The sequence below is a fragment of the Cryptomeria japonica genome, chromosome 1, assembly GCF_030272615.1.
Source record: "Cryptomeria japonica chromosome 1, Sugi_1.0, whole genome shotgun sequence".
NCBI classification, from domain to species: domain Eukaryota; kingdom Viridiplantae; phylum Streptophyta; class Pinopsida; order Cupressales; family Cupressaceae; genus Cryptomeria; species Cryptomeria japonica.
The window spans coordinates 111,296,059-111,310,419 of NC_081405.1; positions in this window are offsets into that span (position 1 = coordinate 111,296,059).

Here is a 14,361-nt window from a genome sequence, read left to right on the forward strand (position 1 = left end):
GAACGAAAGATAAGTGTAGCTGGAAAACTTTCTTACCGCAATGGAATCTTTTACATTTGTTGTTGACCCTGTAAAATGCAAGTGTTATGACATGTGGAAATGCTTAAAATAAGATATACAATATGCTAAAGGGTATAGACGTTGCATTTACAGTACATGTGTTAGACTTTTTGGCAAGTTTTTTTTCTTCGTGCTCTCAGAAAATTTAAGAAAACGAGTTTCTTCATTTTCTCTGGAAATGGTTGATGGACCACCTTGCAATTTGGAGTACCTCTTGTAAGTGAAGGCTGGGTGAATACAAAGATCTTAAATTGATTTTACTCGAGATAGTGCTGTGAATGTAAGACCTTGTTTTTCTATTTTGCCAATGTCATATGTTGCAAAGTCTAGTACGAGTCCCTGCGATTTGTTGATAGTAATACCCCAAGCCATTGTTAATGAAATCTACATGCAATTTCCTCTAGTAATTGGTGGAATGGGAACATATTTTGGATTGGCAGCATCCCGTGGTGGTCCCGTATAATGTTGGAAGAGGACGACAACATATTTTGGTAAATCTAGTGGTTTAAAACCTACATCATAGACCATCATTTTGATTTGTCCCAATGAACCATTGACAAGACCAACTTCAATCCATAAATTTGCAATGAGCATGAATTGTTGGTTTATAGAAAGAATAATTTCAAATGGGAGCTGCTCATATTGGGGACTTTGTTTGTCTTTATGTGTCGCTATGATTTCTAGTGCATGTGCATGGGGTGAGTGCAATCGCTTTAACATTTTAATATTGTGCAAGTTTGAAGATGAATTGTTTGCAAATAAATGTTTTTTTTGGTCAAAATGCCTATTTTGGTCGAGAGTGAGGGCATTTGCAAAGTTTCCTAGCTAGATTGCAGTGGTGTTGCGTTGCATACATTTAGCGAAATTTGGTGGAATTGCATCTTTCATGGGGAGAGCCCTTGTTGGTGGAAATAAACATCTAAGGTGACGACATCAGTGAAGGAGTGTCATAAAGTGAGCGATGTTGAGTGGTATGCATACAATGGTTTGTCCATAATTGGGGGCAACTACCCGAGGTTGCCGACTAGCACAACTGAGAGGCCTGCGAATGGTTCATGTTGTCTAGTGGGAAATGCCTCTCGCAATCTGTTGTCAACTTTGATGAGTAATTGTGGGCCAAGGAAACTCATTTCATCAGTTAAAATGTACCATAAATGGTTACATTTCTCTTGAAACATTAATAAGGAATGCCATATTAAAGAGCGTATTCTTGAATAGGTATGTAGAGGGCACCATGGATTGTTGTTGCTTGAATGTTATATGTGGACACACCTATTGGTACAAGCACAAGAAATGGGTATACTTTTGGATTTAAACTAATATTTAGGTTATTTCATTTGTGATCAATAAGAAACGATTTCCCAGTACCTACTATGCCTTGGATGATTAACCATAATGGTGAGGCATTCAAATTTTGTGTATTGTGAGAGATTTTAATATCAAGTGCAAGTTGTTGATTTGTTGCAGGTTCAATAGTATTGGGGTGACTTGACTGAATGTTGCCAAGGGTGATGACTGATTGACTTTTTTCGGTTGAAATGAATTGAGGAGCTATGCTATGAAGGAATTCATTAGGTAGGGATGCACTCCAATTAAAGTGGAGCTCATAATCATGCCTGCCAAGCATTTGAAGGGTAGTCACATCAAAGCTCTTTGAAGCACCAATTTCTGAGAGGAACTCCCACTTGTAAAGTTATTGATCAATAGATTGTGGAATTTCTTCTAGGTATTGAACACAATGTACCACTAAGAGGGGGGTGAATCAGTGGTTCTTGAAATCTTCTCTACTTAACCAACCTTGAAATATTGGTTATCACCATAAGTACTAAACAATCAAACTTGTAAGATAAAAGTGGATATCAAAAGAGGGAAACATACAAATGCATAACCCACAACACCAGATGTATGAGGAAAACCCAATATGGGAAAAACCTCAGTGAGAAATGTTGTTGGATTCTACTGCTCTAGTCCAATCTCACAATGAAACAATGGATTAAAATGATTTAGGGAACCAACCCAAGGAGCACCAACGTCTACTGATTTAGGGCACCAACCCAAGTAGCCCCAACCCCTACACCAAGCTCCAACTCGGTGTTGTATAATGAAATATAATTTTGATAAAATGATAGCACCTAGTTGCAAATGAGTTGTGCAACACTTAATCAATGGATTTCTACCGGTTAACAAACTCCTCTTCTTCACTGATTCTCACACTATCAGTTATCAGATTACTCTCTCTGATCAGTTACCGGTTACTCTCTGCCTCTCTTATTTCTCCCTCGGCCTCACACCACACTGTGGCACTCTTGGATACCTTGTTGACCAATCACACTTCACCAGTTAGCTTGACTATTAGAACTACAACAGTTTACCAGTTACTCTATCTCTACCAGTTAGACCCTCTCATCGATTCAGTCTACTAACACACACTATAACACTATGAGAAATGACTCTAAGGCAGATTATCTTTCTTGCTCAGAATCTATTTTCTCTCACACCTCGCATCAAGAATCAACTCATTCTAGACTCGAGCTCATATATTTATCTTTTAGAGTTCTCACAAAAATAACATTCAAATGGTATCATGTTAGGTTTTACATTCACCAAATCGATCTGTATTATATTTCATCTGATATGCATGTCATTGATCATCACCACCAACACCTTGCATTCCAATGTGCGTTTTCTATTTGGTTGTCTGCACCATGCTTTTCTGCGTTTATCTGTCAAACGCCATTAATGGCTTGGTTATTTCCTTTAACAAATGGGTATGAAGATTAGATCATCTTGCAAGATTAGTTTAATCTCTTGCCACCTTGTCTTCCTTGAGCTGCAACCTTCTGCCATCCTTCCATGAATTGTGGGTTCTTCATAAAATCTCACCAGCTTGTTAAATGTTATGTCGATGAACACTTCAACAATGCCTGCATGATCACCACCTATCATCCTTATCGACATCCACCTATGCTTGGTTTTCTATGTCAATTTGACATCCTTCACCGACCAAGATTGACTACCGGTTCAACTCACTTTACCAATATAACTTTACTTCACCATTGGGCCTTCATACCTGCATACCTCTTCTTTGTTAGTGGATCAACTTGGCCTTCCATCAAACATGTTGGTCCTACTACTCAGTCCATTTACCAATAGCATAAATATTCTCTGAGTATACCGGTTCATATCCTTATGTTCTTCTTTTTCTTACTTTCTTTGCCTTACCGGTGGTCTTGCTCTACCGATTAATGATGCATTTCATATGTGCCAGTAACATACCTATCTGTCTGCTTACACACTCCATCCTGCATACCGGTTGACATCATAACTTACTTCACTCGTACCGATCACCATTACCTTCTCACTAGTGACCATTCCATACTAGTTGACATCAATGACAACATAATACCAATAATGCCAACAATCCCCCCCTTTGGCATTGATATCAACTCACTACAAGACTTCAAATTGATAGATTTCCCCCCCTTTGACACAATGACAAAGGGTCAGAGTACTTCATTCTCCCCCTATATCTAGCATATGGTTCAAGAGATAGGATATTTTACAATGAACTCCCCTTGAACCATATATCTCCTTCTAATGTTAAGTGCATGAGACAGGTGACACAACTCCCAACTTGTGTCTTAAGTACTCAAAAGTGCTTACCAGTAATGGTTTGGTGAAGATGCCTACCACTTGTTTGCTTGTAGGAACATATTCCATCTTTAATTCATGTCCTTCAACCTTTTCTCTGAGAAAATGATACTTGATGGCTATATGCTTTGTCCTTGAATGTGTTATCGGATTCTTTGATATGTTGATGGCACTTGAATTATCACACAGGATGAGAATAGGATCAGAGATGTCCACCTATATGTCCTTGAGGGTTTGCTTCATACAAAGTAGCTGAGAGCAGCATGTAGCAGCAACAATGTATCATGCTTCAACAATTTATAGGGAGACTAAATCCTTCTTCTTGCTATGCCATGAGACCAACCGATCACCTAGGAAGAATGCACCACCACTTGTGCTCTTCCAGTCATCAGTGCAACCTTCCCAATCGGCATTAGTATATGCTTCCAAGATGAATTCCCCTTGTTTAGGGTACCATAATCCATAGTTGAGTGTCCCTTGTAGGTGCCTAAATTTTTTTCTCATGGCATTCATATGTGACTACTTAGGTGCATCTCCTGCACTATATCCAGTCTAGAAGCAATATGATATAATAAGCTGCCTAGCATGGATCTATACAATATCTGATCCACCTCCAGTGATTCATCATTCTTTCTTAATTTTCTTCAGGTCACCATGGGGGTACTCACTGGTTTGTAGTTCTCCATTTGAAATTTCTTTAACATATCCTTTGCATACTTGGTTTGTGAGATAAAGATCCCCTTATCTTTCTATGATATCTGCAAACCAAGGAAGTATGTCAATTCTCTGAGCATTGACATCTCAAATTCTGACTGCATCTAATCAGCAAATTCTTTGCAAAGGGTGTCCTTGTTGCCTCCAAAATTAGTGTCATCTACATACCCAACCACAATGATCATGTGGTTTCCATATTTCTTGATGTATAAATTGCTATCAGCGCATTTTTGAATCCTTTCTCCTTTAGGTATTGATCTAGCCTTGAATACCATGCTCCAAGAGATTTCTTTAAACCATACGGGGCTTTCTCTAACTGACACACAAAGGTTTCATCATCATGTAACAAAAACCCTTTCGGTTTCTCTATGTACACTTCTTCTTCCAAATTTCCATTAAGGCAAATTTTACATCCATTTGATATACCTTATAACCCTTGTAGGCAGACAAAGCTAGAAACATCCTAATTACTTCTAACCTAGCTATCGGTGCAAATGTTCATTCAAAATCAGTGCCCTCTACTTGAGAGTAACCCTTGCACACAAGTATAGCTTTATGCCTAACAATTTTACCTTCTTCATTCATCTTGTTTCGGTAGACCCATTTGGTGCCAATGATATTCTTGTCTTTTGATCTAGGGACTAATTCCCAAGTCTTGTTCTGCTCAATTTGCAACAACTCTTCTTCCATGGCATCCATCCATTTCTAACTTTTGCTGGCCTCATTGAATGTTTTAGGTTCTACTTCAGTCACGAGGCAGAAATTGACTTGTTCATCATTTCGGGCTAGTCTTCTCCTAGTCTGCACACCATCACTCTTATTACCTAAAATTTTCTCTTTCACTGTGATTTATCTACACATACCAATTAGGGACTTTTTTAGATGAATCTTCCACTTCATTACCTAACTGACCTTCTTCACCTTCATCACTGGAATCATCATACCAGTTCACTTGTGCTTGTCCTTCTTTGTGCATATCCTCATCAACTCTTACATGCACACTCTCAATGACTCTTCTTAGTCTTTTGTTGTAGCATTTATAGGCCTTGTTGTTAGTTGAGTAACCAGGGAAGATTCCTTCATCACTCCTAGAATCAAAACTGCCTAAACCATCCATGTCTCTCTTGATAAACCACTTGCTTCAAATACCTTGAAGTACTTGACAAATGGTTTATGGTCACACCACAACTCATAAGGTGTCATTTTGTTGATTGTTCTTAGTTGAACCCATTTCAAGGTATATGCAGTAGTATGAACTGCTTCCTTGCAATACATGTCCAACAAACTTGCCTCATTTAGCATGGTTCTAGCCATCTCCTTGACTATCCTATTCTTCATTTCTACCACACCATTTTGTTGTGGTGTCCTGGGGGTTGAGTATTGCCTTCTAATTTCATGTGTTTCACAGTAATATTCAAACTCATTTGATGTGAACTCTCCACCCCAGTCTGATCTTAGACACTTCAGCTTGCACCCACTTTCCTTCTCTACCATCTTCTAGAAGACCTTGAATCTGTCAAATGCTTGTGATTTATCTTGTAGGAAAGTGACCCATGTCATCCTTGAATATTCATAAATGAAGAGCATAAAATATCTTTCACCGATAAGAGCTCTTGTCCTAGTTAGACCACATAGATCTGTATGTACAATTTCAAGTGGTCTTGAGGTGTTGTGTTCTTTTGTGGTGAAGCTCACCTTAGTCTTCTTTCCTTTCACACATTCATCACAAAATGTGCTTACCAGTTTGATGATGGGTGGAATATTTACACACCCCTTTTTGCTTACTATAACTAAGTTGTCAAAATTTATGTGGCCTAGTCTTCTGTGCCACGAATAGCTTTTATTCACTTGTCCCAACATGCTTTGGGATTCAAAACATTCTCTCAGATTATATACATTACCTTCTTTCTTCTTCCTTTCGGATACAGTCTGATTGGTACTCTCCTTCTTTATCTGGCAGCCGATACAATCAAAGGTGAATTTATAACCTTTGTCACACGTTTGACTCGCACTCAGCAAGTTGTGTTTTAGGCCTTCCATATAATACACATCATGTACTTTCACTTTTCCATCAATGTTTAGAGTACATTTTCCCTTTTATCTTGATGGATGAGTCATCTCCAAATCTTACCGAGCCACCATTCCAGTCTTCAAGTTTGATAAATTTCTTTTTATCACCAGTTATGTGGTTGGAACAAGCACTATCTACAACCCATAGATTTCTTCTTTCAGCATGTAGGGCAGTTTGCACTATCACACTTGATTCCACTTTGTCATTTTCTTTCTGAACCCATACGGGTTTAGTTTCCTTCTTCTTATTAGCTACAATTTTGTGCTCTGGTTTAACTACTAGTTCTTGATCTTACAAAACTTTGCTATATGTCCAAAATCTTGATAGTTATAGCATTACACATTTTCATTAAAGGATGAATCTTTAAAACTATTGTAGGACATCAGTTTACTCCTCCTACATTCAAAGCTCCTATGACTAAATCCATTACACTAATAACATATAACATTCATATCCTAGAGTGTATTAAATGGATTTCTACTTTCATAACTCATAGTGGGCTTATTGGTTATTCTACAGTTAGTTAACCTATGTCCAAATTTGTTACATCGGTAACAATAACCATGAAATTTGGGAACATAGCGGTTAGGTTGCCTTGGTCCTGCAAAGGTCTGCCTCACTGGGGGTCTTCATTTCATGCTGCTGACTCTGGTAAATCCTTCATGATCAACCCTTGCATTTCTCCTAGGATCTACATGTTGGTACATTGAGTGTGGCCTTCAGTTTATTGATTGTGTATATCGGTTTGTGTGATGTTTTCTAACTGCTTCTGCATAAGTCTTCTTGTTGATATCCTTGCTTACTGTGAATGTCTTCTTCTCTTCACCTTCTCTTGAAGAAGTGAACTTTATATCCTTACTGGATGTGTCTTTTCTATTTGAACTTTGTCCTTCTTCAAATCCTAAGCCATCAGTATCTTTAGATTGCTTATGTTTGCTCAACATCTTGTCTAAGGCTTTGGTGCTACCCTCATATTTGCTGCTCATTTTCATTTCATCCTTTCTCTCTTCAAGCTCTTTCCTGAGCTTCACTATGTCTACTTCAAAATGTTGATGCTCCTTTTCCTTCTTCATCAGATCAGAGGATGTAACTTCACATATCGTCTTGGCTTCTTCCAACTGGAGTTTCATGTAAGAGATAACTTGATTGGACTCATTCAGGGATTGCTTCAAGAGATCGTGTTCTTCTACTGTAGCAAGCTTGAACTTCTTGAGTTCTCTTCTTGTTCTACTTAACTTTTAAAGAGCACTTATGAGCTCACCTTCTAGATCCACTTCGGCTTCAATGTCTTCTTCTTCCTCATCTTAACCAGCCGGTTTATCAAGTACCATAAAGAGATTAACATTTCTTTCATTCTCATGGTAGTCATCTTCTGAAGCACTTTATTCATATGTGGCATCATCCTCAATAGAATATAGGTTGTTCTGCTTCTGGTGGCCTCTTCTTCCTTGCCGGTAGACATTCCTTTCTTTGTCTTTATCGATAGATCTACCAAAACTTATATTCTCATCTCCACCGGTTTCACTATAAGGACATTTTGTAGCAAGGTGTCCAACTTTACCATAGTTGAAGCATTTGAGTGATAACTTTCCTTTATACTTGTCATATCCTCTCTTGAGATTTCTAACAAAGTTTTCTACCTCTGTATCTGAGTCTTCACTAGATCCTTTATTAGCAACTTCTTCCTTCCCCTTTTTAGTGGAGTTTAACATTGCCTCTTTCCTTGAAGATGCTTCACTCATTGTTCTCATTTCATAGGTTGTTATAGAGCCAAATAGCTCATCCATTATGAAGGTCTTCAAATCCTTGGCTTCCTCTATGGCAGAAACGTTAGTATCATTCTTACATGTGAGAGATCTAAGTACCTTCTTGACAATAATCTCATCTGTAATTTCTTCCCCAAGTTCTCTGATGGTGTTCATAGTTTCATTTATTCTTTGAAGGTAGTCTGCAATATTTTCTTCATCTTTCATCTTGATGCCTTCAAGATGACCTCTTAGTGATTGCAACTTGGCCTCTTTGACTTTGGCATCCCCTTCAAATAGTATGGCCTTGACAAACTCATTATCTAATAGCCCACTTAAGATAACATGTTTAGCCTTTGCATTGTTCTCATACTCTTAGCATCCAAATCAATGGGAGGAACACTAGGGACAGTATACCCATTCTTGATTGACATCCACACATCAAGGCCGAGCGAGGAAATATAGGTCTCCATTCTTCTTCTCAGAAGACATAGTTAGATCCATCGAACATGGGGGCTTTTGAGGAGGCAGACTCATTTCTTTTCATTGTGTTCTTTGACCAGAATCTACCCAAGCTAGAGAAATCTTTAATCAATCAGGATCCTTGGCTTTGATACCAATTGTTGAACACAATGTACCACTAAGAGGGGGGTGAATCAGTGGTTCTTGAAATCTTCCCTACTAAACCAACCTCGAAATACTAGTTATCACCCTAAGAACAAAACAATCAAACCGATAAGATAAAAGTGGATATAAAAAGAGGCAAACACACAAATGCATAACCCACAACACTAGATGTATGAGGAAAACCCAGTATGGGAAAAACCTTGGTGATAAATGTTGCTGGAGTCTACTACTCCAATCCAACCTCACAATGAAACAATCAATTACAATGATTTAGGGTACCAACCCAAGGAGCACCAACTCTTGTACCAAGCTCCAACTCGGTGTTGTATAATGAATTATAATTTTGATATAGTGATAGCACCTAGTTGCAAATGAGTTCTGCAACACTTAATCAATGGATTTCTTCTAGTTAACAAACTCCTCTTCTTCACTGATTCTCACATTGTTGGCTATCAAATTACTCTCTCTTGTCAGTTACCAGTTACTCTCTGTCTCTCTTCTTTCTCCCTCAACCTCACACCAAATTGTGTCACTCTTAGATGCCTTCTTGACCAATCACACTTCACCAGTTAGCTTGACTGTTATAATTGCAACAGTTTATCAGTTACTCAGCCTCTACCGGTTAGACCCTCTCACTAGTTCAATCTACTAACACACATTGTGACACTCTAAGAAATGACTCTATGGCAGATTACATTTCTTGCTCAGAATCTCTTTTCTCTCACACCTTGCATCAAGCATCAACTCATTTCAAACTCGAGCTCATATATTTATCTTTAAGGGTTCCTGCCAAAACAACATTCGAATGGTGTCATTATATATTTTACCTTCACCAAATTGATTTGTATTAGATTTCATCTGATCTAATTTTTTGAAGAGATGATCTGCATGTCATTGATTAGCACCGCCAACACCTCACATTCCAATGTATATTTGGTTGTCTGCACCATGCTTTTATGTATTTCTTTGTCAAACACCACTAATGTATTGGTTTTTTCCTTCGAAAAACAGGTATGAAGATTAGATCATCTTGCAAGATCAATTCAATCACTTTCCACCTTGTCTTCCTTTAGCAGCAACCTTCTGCCATCCTTCCATAATTTGTGGGTTCTTCATAAAATTTGTCATGCTTCCTAACTGTTACATTCATGAACACTTCACCGACCTATGCATGACCACCACCTAGCTTCCACCTGTCATCTTTTTTGACATCCACCTATGCTTGGTTTTCCATGTCGGTTTGACATCCTTTATTTACCAAGATTGACTATCGGTTCAACTCACTTTACTGGTATAACCTAACTTCATCGATGGGCCTTCATACCTATAGACCTCTTCTCTATTGGTGGATCAACTTGGCCTTCCATCAAACATGTTGGTCCTACTACTCAGCCCATTTACTGGCAGTATTAATTCTTCTCTGAGTATATTGGTTCACATCCTTCAGTTCTTCTTTTGCTTGCTTGTTTTTCCTTACTAGTTAATGATGCATTTCATATCTACCAATAACATACCTGTCTGTCTTCTTACACACTCCATCCTGCATACCAGTTGACATCATAACTTAGTTCACCCATATCAACCACCATTACCTTCTCATCGGTGACCATTCCATACCAGTTGACATCAATTACAACATAATGCCAATAATGCCAGCACTAAGTGTGGGTCTTCATCATTTTTAGGAGTGGAATTTTCTTAGATACCATTAACATGCCATTCCATGTAATGAGTGCTATGAAGATGTTTCCAATTCAGTATAACTTTATCAGCTGATGTTCCTATGTGTAGAGGAATGTTATGGAAAGGCTTTTACAAATTCAATTCACTCCAACAAAAAGATTCAAATGTACTTTCATCTTCTGTAGGCAAGGATTTGAGCTAGGGGAAGACATTTACAATGGATTTTCTTTTTCTTTTTTGCCATTTACTTTTTTTGTGATTTTGGCTATGTATATTGCTGGGCTGAATGAAGCAAAGTAACATTAGATAAATCGGTTAGTCTTTTCATGTAGGCAGAAATGAAAGAAATGGAAGGTTGAGAAGGTTCATCATAGTTTGTTATACATTCAAATATTTTTTTCCAACATTGAGGGTGTCAAATTGATGTGTGCAGGAGATCAAGGGGAGTTTGAGCAGCATATGGAAAGTTTCTTGAGCACTAATGTCCCTATCAACAATAATGCCCATCATAAATCTCTAATATGCTAAGAGAATTGTATCTTCTAAATTTGTTGATGCAACAATTCATTTGAGCATGTCAATATAGCTCTCTGATTTGCGTTTAGTTTTTTATGAATATTTAGAAATATATTGGAGCACTACCTTTTTTGAGCATACAGGCTGGCAATCAACATTTGCCCTCCATATGGCTACCATGGCTGGGTTGTGAACATTGAGACTGTTAGGATAATTTAGAGGGCTGGGGGGGTGAATTAGTTGTTAACAGATTATATTAATCAAACCACTTATAACCTTTAACCGAAGTACATAAACATTGAATACTGAGATAGAAGAAATAGATATCGGTAAGCAAATAAAACTTAAGAATGAAACAGATAATTAACACTATGCAACCATACCACATAACACCATGATTTGTACGTGGAAACCTGGTAAAGGGAAAAGCAATGGTGGGAAGCCTACCCACAACCAGATGATAATTCTCTAGAAATTATGTGATACAATAAGGGGCATGCAAATGTAGGAAGGCACACTGCCTAGAGCGTACTACTCATTACAAAAGAGTCTCACTAACTACAGAGAGGTTATAACCACCTCAAGATAATTGGACACCAATCAAGAACAATGAACTACCAGAGATAGCATCTACCATGCCTGATTACAGTCCTAGTTAAGCTCAATACCAGAGGCCTTTGACCTCTTACTTAAACCCAACTTGATCACCTATGATCAACTAGATCTCCTTCTCATATGATATATCATTCCACAACCACGACACATGATCTACAATGAGATTTTACATTAATTTATACAAACCCTAAGGCCTAAACCAATTAGGTCGGCCACCTAAAAGATATTCCAATAAGATCATTACATACATCCATATTACAATGATATGCCATGTCGGCTTTAGACCAAAACAACAATAACCAATCCATAGAACATCCCGATAACATGTAGAGAATACGTTAACATGATACTATTCCATAACCTAGATAGGTATCGGACCTAATCTGGGCCCACCACGCCAAAGTGATGTCCAATCAATTGAGGCATGATCAAGGATCACCTTCTGCATCCTAAATTCCATCTAGAAGCTGCACCGACACCACTTAGCATTTTGTCAAGATTTCTTAGTGAAAGCTCTGCTGGTTAAACCTTAAACCCTTACTGGTAACACAAGATCTTCTACTGATAACCAAATCTTGTTTGTCGGTAACCAACCAAAACAACTAGTGTTGACATTAATGACAAAAAATCAATGCAACACATATTCAATTCAACCATATTGCCAAGAATCTCCCCCTTTGGCATTGATGGCAACACTAGATGGGAAAAACATCTAAGTTCCAAGAAATTCCAAACAAGTCTCCCCCTGTGAAAGACAACCAACAATCTCCCAAATATCAATAACTCTCCCCCTATGAATAATATCTTTGTGAAGTTCTGAATTTATTTTTCATATCACTATCTCTCCCCCTTTGATATCAATGTCAAAAATCTGACAAAAATATCAAAGCAAGAATATAAGCCTCTGAATCTCAAACATGACTACTCCCCCTGAGCAGTAGCACCACTAAATCAACCCGGAGAAAAGGATAAAGATGATGATTCATACTGAACTAATAGTTTGCTCCATTAAGTTTTTGTTGGAGGGGTAGATACCCCTAACCTGTCTCTCAATTACTCAAATGATTCCTTAGACAATGGTTTAGCGAATGTATCTGCAATCTTCTCTTTAGTGTTCACATAAACCAATTTGACTTCCTTTTCTTCCACCTTGTCCTTCAGAAAGTTATATTTAATTGATGTGTTTAGTCTTAGAGTGAAATACTAGATTCGTAGACATGTCAATAGCTGCAAAGTTATCACAATAGATAACTACCAGTTCACTACAATTTACCTTGATATCCTTCAACATTAGCTTCATCCATAAGACTTGAGTGCAATTAGTTATTGTTGCAACATATTCAATTTCTGTAGTGGATAAAGAAATGCATGACTATTTTTTGCTGATCCATGAAACCAATTTATAACTAAGAAAGAAATCTCCACCAGAAGTGCTCTTCTTGTCATTAGTATCTCCTTCCCAATCTAAATCTGTATATGCACATAAAGTGAATTTATCATCTGTACAATACCATAAGCCATAATTTGTTGTTTCTTGCAAATACTAGAATATCCTCTTTACTGCACATTCATGATTTTCTTTAGGATTACTTTGATATCTTGAAACAATACTTATTGCATTCATAATATCAAGTCTTTTCTAAGTTAGATATAACAAACCACCAATCATAGACTTATACCTTGTTGAATTTACCAGTGTAGATGTGTCTTTGATAGATAATTTCTCACTTGTCACCATAGGAGTACTTATTGGTTTGTAATTATTCATACCAAACTTCTTCAACAATTCCTTTAGATACTTAGTTTGACAGATAAAAATTCCTTTGTCAGTTTGAGTAATCTGCAAAGCTAAGAAAAATCTCATCTCACCAATCATGGACATTTCAAATTCATTCTTCATATTATTAGAGAATTCCATGCACAGTTTATATTCACCTCCAAAAATGATATCATCAATAAATACTTCAATAATCAAAATATCATCATTAGTGATCTTACAATATAAATTAATGTCAGCTTTGCCCTTAGTAAAACCAAGCTTCAAAAGATATTTATCCAACCTTGCATACCAAGCTCTAGGAGTTTGTTTCAATCCATATAAAGCTTTCCTTAACCTGCAAACCATATCTTTATCATCTATCAGTGATAATCCATTAGGTTTCTCAATGTATACCTCTTCCTCAAGTTCACCATTCAAAAATGCACATTTAACATCCATTTGATAGACTTTATAGTTCTTATATGCTGCATAGGCAAGAAATAGTCTAACAGCTTCAATTCTAGCTACAGGTGCAAATTTCTCACCATAATCAATTCCTTCCATTTGAGAATATCCTTTACAAACCAATCTAGCCTTTTTCCTTAAAACTTGACCATCCTCATTTAGTTTATTCCTAAAAACCCATTTAGTTCCAATAATATTCTTATTTTTAGGCTAGGGAACTAAAGTCCAAATCTCATTCTTCTCTATCTGATCTAATATATCTTTCATAGCCTTTAACCAATGTTTATCTTTACAACCTTCAATAATAGATGCCGATTAAATTTGACAAATAAGACATACCTCTTTATTTTCCATTCTTCTTCTTGTCATAACTCCCTTGTTCCTATCCCCAATGATTTGATCTTCAAAATGATTTAACCTTACATACCTTGGTGTCTTCTGAACTTCAGGTTCAC